Source organism: Megalopta genalis, unplaced genomic scaffold (assembly GCF_051020955.1).
Source record: "Megalopta genalis isolate 19385.01 unplaced genomic scaffold, iyMegGena1_principal scaffold0074, whole genome shotgun sequence".
Classification (NCBI taxonomy): domain Eukaryota; kingdom Metazoa; phylum Arthropoda; class Insecta; order Hymenoptera; family Halictidae; genus Megalopta; species Megalopta genalis.
This window is the reverse complement of record NW_027476143.1, coordinates 610,001-620,000: the sequence shown is the minus strand read 5'-3', so window position 1 is coordinate 620,000 and position 10,000 is coordinate 610,001. Positions and strand designations below refer to the sequence as shown.

General features: G+C 50.5%; 1 pseudogene; it reads left to right on the top strand.

Annotated features, from left to right (window-relative positions):
* Positions 1–10,000, top strand: part of LOC143261896 (large subunit ribosomal RNA) — a 14,674-nt pseudogene that overhangs the window by 1,713 nt on the left and 2,961 nt on the right.

Genomic DNA, 10,000 nt, shown 5'->3' with positions numbered 1-10,000 from the left:
AAATGGATGGCGCTGAAGCGTCGCGCCTATACTCCACCGTCAGTGGTATGTGTGAAGCGGGGCAATTTATTGTCCTCTATGAAGCTCTGACGAGTAGGAGGGTCGCGACGGTGTGCGCAGAAGGGTCTGGGCGTGAGCCTGCCTGGAGCCGCCGTCGGCGCAGATCTTGGTGGTAGTAGCAAATACTCCAGCGAGGCCCTGGAGGACTGACGTGGAGAAGGGTTTCGTGTGAACAGCCGTTGCACACGAGTCAGTCGATCCTAAGCCCTAAGAGAAATCCTATGTAGATGAGGTGTCCTAAGACGTTAAACACTTGTAAAAAAAAACGCAGCTATTTTATTTTATTTTTTTATTATTATATAAATCGCAGCATATTTTGTTATTATATACATGCACAAAAAACACCCATTGGGCGAAAGGGAATCCGGTTTCTATTCCGGAACCCGGCAGCGGAACCGCATACCATTCGGGCCCTCGTAAGAGTGTTCGTCGGGGTAACCCAAAATGACCTGGAGACGCCGTCGGGAGATCCGGGGAGAGTTTTCTTTTCTGTATAAGCGTTCGAGTTCCCTGGAAACCTCTAGCAGGGAGATAGGGTTTGGAACGCGAAGAGCACCGCAGTTGCGGCGGTGTCCGGATCATCCCCTCGGACCTTGAAAATCCAGGAGAGGGCCACGTGGAGGTGTCGCGCCGGTTCGTACCCATATCCGCAGCAGGTCTCCAAGGTAAAGAGCCTCTAGTCGATAGATTAATGTAGGTAAGGGAAGTCGGCAAATTGGATCCGTAACTTCGGGATAAGGATTGGCTCTGAGGAGCGGGGCGTGTCGGGCTTGGTCGGGAAGCGGGTCTGGCTGACGTGCCGGGCCTGGGCGAGGTGAACGGCTCTCGTGGCTGGGATCCGAGCTCGGTCCCGTGCCTTGGCCTCCCGCGGGACGGTGATGCGTAATATAGACCTCTTGTTAGGTCCATTAGCCTCTCCCGTCCTAGTCGCACAGGTACCTCCTCGTGGTTCCCGACGGTAACGTGATGTATTGTTTGGACCTGTCCATTCAGTGCATTGCGGCTAAATTCTGTGCGACACGACGTGCCGGTCTGACTGGGGTAGCGGGGTCAGGGCATGGCGAACCGAACATCTTCGTTCGCCATGTCGTCTGGAAACCCTACCCAAGGCCAATCTCACGTCCGACCCTTAGGCAAGGTCACGTGGCGCCGGAAAAAGGACCATTTGTATGCCTGGTCCGAGCTAACGAGATGGCCGATCCATTGGCGTAAGCCGTATGGACTCGCGGGGTTTGCAGCCCTCCGAGTTCATGCCCTTCGGGGCAAATATATATTGCACCAAAACATAAGACAACAAGCCTCGGACGCTGTCGGTCCCAAGCAGTGGCGACAGCAAGGGTGGATTCCCTTCCCCAGCGAGCAAATAGCTCGTTGGGTTCAAACGACGACGACCATGCTGTTCAAAAGGCTCTCGATTTAGACAATACGTTTTTATGCCCGAGTTGTGGGACCGATCTGAGCGCTCGTACCGCTGCCAGCGCCGCCCAACACAAAAGGCGATGTAATGCGCCTCCTCCGCAGGCCGATGGTTATACGTGTGAGACCTGTAAAAATACGTATAAGACATACGCCGGATTACGCCAACATCAACGGAGGACTCACATCGAGAACTACAATACCGCCGATCTCGATCTCCACAATAAACGCCTCGCTTCTTCGAGGGCTCAATATACCGATGATGAGATCAGAGCAATAGCCCACGATGAAATAGATATTACTAAAAATGCAAAGTTATTAGGAAAAGAAATAATTAAAATTCTATCAGAAAAATCCGGCCGCTCTTTTGACGGTATTAAAAAATTAAGACAAAAAGAAAAATACAAATCATACCTCAGTGAAGCCCTCGACGAGGCGGGCCAGACCAATATCTTGAGTACCTGCCCGTTGGTGCCGCGGGTGCTGCTAACCAGATGTGACGATCCTCGCGCGCGCGGAGACATCGACACACGCGAAGCGACATCATCTCCGCACAGTACAACTATACCTGATGATATACGCAACATCCTGGCTGAACTTAAAGTACAAGTAGGCCATCACATGGCAGAAATTATTGAAAATGCCCTGTCTAACACACCTTCTGAAGACACTATGTTAATGATGGACCAATACATAGAAAACTTAACATCATATGTTGCTTCGCTCGCTGATGAAACCGATGAATACAATGAAAATAGTAACTCAGTAGATAAAACCCATAAAACTAGTAACAAGAAAAATAAATATAATAAAAGCAATAAACAAAATAAAAATAATAAATACAATAAAAACAATACAAGCAACAACAGAGTTATAAATACAATAGACGATAAAAATAATAAAAATAAATTAAATAACTATCAGAACGAAAACAAGAATAAAAATAACAGTAAAAAGAACAAGCATAGCAATAAATGCAATGAAAGTAATAAAAGAAAAGGCAACCGCGCTAAAAGGATAGCGACTGATTACGCCAGATTCCAAAAACTCTATAACAAAAACCCAACCCAACTGGCTGAGCATATAATTACCGGAAACCCACTCAACATTACAGAATCTCCGACGATAGAATCATTTGAAGAATATTATTCTAAACTATTTGAACACAAGGATGTTGAATGGAAACCTCAGAAGCGAAAAACAGATACCAATAGTAATATCAACCTTTCAAATCCGATATCACCGACCGAGATACACGAGCAACTTACCAGGATGAAACAATCCGCTCCAGGCACCGACGGAATTGATCGATCGACTCTTAGGCAAATGCCACGCAAGGAGCTGTGTGCACTATTGAATATTGTATGGGGAATGAAGACGTTACCCTCTGTGCTAAGATCGAACAGAACAACACTGTTACCTAAATCCGGCGACTTGATGGACCCAAAACAATGGCGGCCCATAACCATCTCAAGTCATATACTGCGCCTACTAAATAAAATCATCGTGTCGCGCCTTGAGAATGAAATACCTCTGTTTCACACGCAAAGAGGCTTCACGAGAACCGACGGGATAATGGCTAATAGTACCATCCTACAAACACTAATTAAATTAAGCCGCGAAAAATCGAAACCTTTCACTATACTATCTATAGATTTAGCTAAAGCATTTGACTCTGTTAACATCATTTCAATAATAGACGCACTAATCAGAAAAAACGTAGACGCTCATACAATAGAATACATCGAAAACAATTATAACGACATAACCACAATACTCGAATGCCACGGATCCCGATCCAATCCTATACCTATAAAACGCGGCGTGAAGCAGGGTGATCCCATGTCCGGTTTCCTATTTAATTTAGTGCTAGACCAGCTCATGATACAACTTAATGAGTGTGAGGGTGTTGGTGTGGGAGGCACCAGGATACGGGCATTAGCTTTTGCCGATGACATCGTGATGGTGGCTCCCACTCCCAGTGCGATGCGAAGTAATATCCGGATCGTCGAGAAATTCTTCCACAAACACGGGCTGCAAGTGAACCCATCTAAATGCGCCATCTTACAGAATCTACGCGTCCCTGGAACGAAAAGGCTCGTAGTTGATACGCGGCCCAAACTGCAGATTAATAAAAGCCCGATCCCAACATTGGGTGTCGCGTCACAATTTAAATACCTCGGCCATGTATATAGATACCGCGGTGCTATCTCTCCATCTCCATCAAAGCTTGAAGGCATGCTCAAAAATCTTAAAACTAGTCCTTTAAAACCATGGCAGAAACTGAACATACTGCACAGGTACCTCATTCCTCGTCTTCACCATAGTCTGCAAACAATGGACATAAACAAAAAAAAATTAAAGTACATAGATAATTGCATAATAAAATTTGTAAAAAATATACTACACTTACCAACTACCACACCAACTCCATATATACATGCTCCTTTAAGCAGCGGTGGACTAGGCATTCCATCGCTTACAATCCACATCGCCGCTATGTACTTACGCCGATTGGAGCGCTTGAGAGCCCGTGGCGACAGCGAGATACAGTGCGTTATGGAATCTTCGATAGTCCAACATATAATGCGAAAGCTCAACAATATCCTTAGGAGCATCGCGACACCATCTAAACAAATGATTCGTAAACATTGGGCCGAGCAACTCCATCGCTCCGCGCTAGGCTCTGGTCTCGCCCTGATGACCCCAGGTTTATCTTCGTGGATATACAACCCACCTAATTTCTGGAAGGGTCGAGACTACATCGGAGCAATCAACTTAAGGATTGGGTTACTCCCCACCAAGGGAGCCCCCTATATGAAAGATACTGATTGCCGCAATCCATCCTGCGCAGGGACACGCGAATCCTTATACCATATATTACAGCGATGTCCGGTTACGCATTATACACGCATCAATAGACATGACAATGCGAACAAAATAAACAAAACTGCAATCGAAAAAACAAAAACCAAGATAGAACAAATTCCCCGTTTTACTACCAAAGAAAATAGATACGTACCAGACTTGATAACAATAGACAATGATACCGCATATGTAATTGAAACAACAGTAGCCTACGAGACTAAACAGACATCACTGTTAAATGCGTACAATATCAAAAAGGACAAATACAGTACACCGGATCTAGTCGAAAAGATTAAAAATACGTACCGCGTGTCTCATGTGGAAGTAATGCCGCTCGTGGTTGGCGCTCGTGGTTGTTGGCTTGATTCCAACGATGATATAATCAGAGAGTTTGGTCTATCACACAGGCTGAAACAAATTATTTGCACTACCGCCCTACAATGGGGTGTATCTATCCACCGGCAATTCATGAGCTCTGTGTGGAGGAGGCCGCGACATAACATCCGCGTGCATTGACGGGTTATACTCGGACCCGCTCTGAACATCCTCGCGCAAATAAAATCAATTCCTACAATAATAAAAAAAAAAAAAAAAAAAAAAAAAAATTATTTCTTTAGTTTTATTTACATCGCGTCACTAATTACTACGCCTTTTGAATAGCGTCGATTTATCATATAAATGGTATGCCTACCAGCGGGCCGCAAGCAAAATACACTGGAAATATTGTTGCGAAATACAACTCGCCTAACAAATGTTATAGCCAAATGCCTCGTCATCTAATTAGTGACGCGCATGAATGGATTAACGAGATTCCCATCTGTCCCTATCTACTGGCGGTGGCGGTCTGTGGCCACCCAGGGTTGAGAGGCGACCCCCGAACTAGTCCTCGCGAAGGTTGTTGCTACTACCGAGTCGATGGATGCGTCGACGATGAAGGCATTTTAGACCGTCAGTGCGTCGTACATGTAGTATTTCGCATAATGGCGAGGCCCGAGATTAAGCATGCGGGCTGTGGCGTGTTCATGTACAGCATCGAATATGCTGTACTACTCCTTAGCGGGGGACTGTTGTCACTTGTGGCTGCAGTCCCCCGCGTCACGTTATGCGGTTTTTCTGGTCTAACTGGAATGCCGCATTTTCGTTGTCTGAACACACCACGAAGCAACACGCCGTCGGATTGAATGTTGCTGCTGAGTCGATAGGTGCATCGGCGATGAAGGCACTCGAGAGACCGTCAGTGCGTTGTACATGTAGTGCTTCGCATAATGACGAGGCCCGTGATTAAGCAAGCGGGCTGTGGCGTGTTCTTGTGCAGTATTGAACATGCTGTACTACTCCCATCCGGGGGACTGTTGTCACTTGTGGCTTCAGTCCCCCGCGTTACGTTATGCGGTTTTTCTGGTCTGACTGGAATGCCGCATTTTCGTTATCTGAACACGCCACAAAGCAACACGCCGACGGAGTGAATGCTGCCGAGTTGACGGATGCATCAGATGCATCGGCGATGAGGGTATTTTGAGACCGCCAGTGCGTTGTACATGTAGTACTTCGCATAATGGCGAGGCCCTTGAACTAAGCATACGGGCTGTGGCGTGTTCATGTACAGCATTGAATATGCTGTACTACTCCCTACCGGGGGACTGTTGTCACTTGTGGCTGCAGTCCCCCGCGTCACGTTATGCGGTTTTTCTGGTCTGACCGGAATGCCGCATTTTCGTTGTCTGAGCGCGCCACGTAGCAACATGCCGCTGGATCTAGAAATCGGGATGCAACCAATCACCTGGGCAACCCAGGCCGCAAGGGGCAAACGTGCCCTAGCCACACTTGAGCCTCCACGAAAAAGGTACCGCTGGATAGCTCGTGTTCTCAAAACGCAGCGAACCGAACGAAGTGTGGTGGAGAGGAAGAGGCAGCCTCTCCGACTGCTGTCTCCCGCGTGTTTGCCGTGCGTGGCGACCCTTGTCGTCGGAAAAGAGGATCCTGGGATCTGAGGGGGCCCTCTCCTGCGGGTGAGACGTCCCCAACACGTACCTTTGGCCTCTGCTTCGGCTAGATGGGAGGCTGGACGAGAAAAGCAGCCCTGGTCCAGTCAATCGGCTTGGAACGACCATACGCTTCGGCGAGTGGGTTCTGACGGGCGAGGACGCGGGCTGGGTTGAGTAATCGGCCCAGTCAGCAGACTATGTCCGGTGCGTAGCCCTAACCCAGCCTGATGGCGGGTTCCAAAATGTGTGGGTCGGTGGTGGCCGGGGAGCGTACCGGATGAAAGAAAGATTCAAGATATGGGATCTAAACAAAAAACACAAATCGAACGACCAAAGTCGGCGGGTCCAGCTCCTACTCGGAGTGAAGCCGTCGCCACAGACGCGGAAGCTACAGCAGCAGCTGTTAGCCCTCCTGCGTCTGCGAAAAAGACAAGGTCCGGGAAGGTGTTGAACATCGCCAATCCTCGTGTGACCTTGGAGAGATGCGTGACACCCACGCGAGCGGTCTCGGTGAAAACTGAGGCCACGGAAGAAGGCGCGCCGGACACCGGTAACGTGGGGACAGCGCCCAAGTCGGGGGACTCCCCCAGCCGCAAGGCTGGGAAGGGGAAACCCAAAAAAATCGAACAAGTCAAAGACACGCTCGTGAAGGTGCAACCGGCACCCGTGCGTGTCGAAGACCCCGAAGGTGGCGGTTGGAAAACCGTCACCAAAAAGTCGAAGCGTGCCAAGCCAGTCGCACCTACTGGCAAGGCCGCAGCAAACCAGGCCAGGAAATCGAAGGGGACGGTTTCCGGGCACAAGGTACGGCCTCTCGATCTCGTGAGAGACGAAGCCTTCAGGCGAGTATCGGAGATACGGACCTTTTGCTTTCGACCCGAGTCGAAAGTCAACAAGGAGTCCGGGTCGAAGATACTAGCAGAAGTCGGAGCACTCAACGAGTTGGTCCAGGAGCTGATTCAAAGAAACAGCTTCGTCGAAGGGCAACTCGCCGCGGTCAGGGCGGACCTAAAAGCGCGCCCTGCCGTAATGAGTGCGGCGCGACCTGGGCCGTCCAAGGGATCCCTCCCGAAGACGGTCTCCAATGCCGCGCAGTTGACCTACGCCCAAGTGGCAAAGGTCAACCAGTCAGCGACTCCGGAGGCGAGAAGACCACCGACACAATACGTGGTGCGTATCTTCCCGCCAAAGGATAAAGGACAGAACAGCGATGCTACTAAGAGAGCTGTTCTGTCGATCGTAAAACCTGCGAAGGAGGCGATCCGTGTCAGATCGGTTCGACGCATCCACTCCGGTGGCATCGTCGTCGAAACCGATCGCAAGGAGGACCTAAAAGCCTTCGTAGGCAATAAGAAGCTGGCGAGTGCGGGACTGTCCGTCTCCTTGCCCAGCAAACGGGACCCCGAGGTCCTGATTTATGACATTCCGAAAGGGATGGGCAAGGAGGAAATTGCCTCCAGTCTTTGGAGGCAAAACCTCTCTGAGGCGTCCCAGAAGGATGTGCCTTCGGGTGTTCGGGTCAGTCGCATGGCTGGCAAGACCCCGGAGACAGCCAACTGGGTAGTGGCCGTCAGTCCGCAGATTCGTCGGCGGCTGGCGCAGAGAGGGGACCGGGTGTACCTTGGGTGGAGTTCCTGCCGTGTGCGGGACTTCATACAGGTCACCCGTTGCTATAAGTGCCAGCGCTTCGGGCACACCGCGAAGCGCTGTAAATTCAAAGAGGATGTCTGCGGACATTGTGCCGAAAAAGGGCACGGATATGCGCTCTGCAGCAGGAAGAGCAAGCCTCCGGTTTGTTCCAACTGCAAAGACAGAGGGCGGCCACACGACCATAAGTCGCGAGACCCGGCCTGCGCCTCCTATCAGGAAGCGCTGGTTTTGGAGATGTCTCGCATTAGACAGGAATAATAATTTGAATCTCGAATGGATAGTACAAACGACCGGCGACGCTCGAGAGTCATACGGGTCATGCAGCATAACATGCAGCGGGCCCGAAACGTGACCGACGAAGTCCGGACTGAGATGCATAGGCGAGGGGTAGATGTGTTGCTTGCACAAGAGCCATATAGCTGGCGGGGTACTGTGCCCGGGCTAGGCTTAAGAACGAGGCTGATCACGGCAGGCGAACCGGTGATGGCTGCAATAGCGGTCAGAAACCCGGATCTAACCGTGGTCAAAGTCTCTAACTTGTGCGACACGCATTTGTCCTGTGTCAGCATCTCGGGTTCGTTTGGGAGCTTCTTCCTGATCAGCCAGTACTTTCAATGCTCCGATGACGTTGAATCAGGTCTGGCGCGGTTGGAGAGAGCTCTTTCCGCACTTAAGCATAACCGAGTCATTATCTCTGCCGACGTTAACGCGAAATCAGCCCAGTGGGGCAGCGCGGAGACGGACGTGAGAGGCCGTAAACTCGAAGAGTTTATCGTGAGCCATGGCTTGGTTGTCTTGAACGAGGCTGGAAACGCTCCGACGTTTTCCAGCCCTAGTGGACAGTCATACATCGACGTCACACTATCGACACCTGATATTTGCGACAAGGTGCGAGGTTGGAAGGTCCGCGAGGACCTGACGACCAGCGACCACCGAGTCATAGAGTTTTCTTTGAGTTTTTGCGCCGAGGACGGTGCTGCCGAAATTAGTAGCAACAGCAGCACCAACCGGAACGGATTATTACCAAGGTTCCGACTCCGAAGCGCAAAATGGCCCGAGTTCGACAAGGCGCTGCAGGAAAGTAAGAGGAGTATATCCCCCGATCCATTGAACAATAAGGGGGATGTCGAACATCTAGCACAGGAGATCGAAAGAATGATCGTCCAAGCGTGCGACTCCTCGATGCCAACCAAGCAGTGGCATTCAAAATCCGTCCCATGGTGGACGGCCGACCTGACGAGGCAAAAGAGGCGAGTCTACAAACTTAGACGAGCCTCGCAGAACGCAGCATGTTCAGAGGAGCAGAGGGCGGCCAAGAGGACCGAGTATCTTAAACAGAGAAAGGCCTACAAAGCCGCCATCAAAGCTGCTCGGTCGCACAGCTGGCGTGCATTCGTGACCGAGCAGGGAAACAAGGAACCCTGGGGCCTCATTTATAAGATCACGAGGCAGAAGATGACAGCCAGCACGGTCATCTCGAATATAAATCGTAACACTGCCCAGGGTTACACCACAGACTGGGACTCCACCGCTTCCGCGCTGCTGGAGGGGTTAATTCCGGACGATAGCCCCGCGAATGACTCCCCGGATCATGCGCGAGTCAGGAGGGAAGCTGCCATCGAGCCGGAGAGTGAGGACGCCAGTCCCTTCACCCTCTCGGAGCTCAGATCGGCGGTCGACCGACTGAAGAGCGGCAAGTGTCCAGGCCTAGATCGGATCGAGCCGGAGATTTTAAAACGTTCGTGTAATACAATCTCACGCGAGCTCCTCCGACTCTACAACGGATGCCTGGCACACGGAGTCTTTCCCGTGGAATGGAAAGTCGGGTCCATCATTACCATCCTTAAAGGACCCGAGAAACCTGAAACGGAGATAAAGTCCTACAGACCAATATGCTTGCTTTCGGTCGTAGGCAAAGTCTTGGAGAAGCTAATCGCTACGCGATTAGCTAGTTTGTTTTTGCACCCCGACTACGCCTCCGATCGGCAATACGGATTCAGGCCGCATCGATCCACGACTGA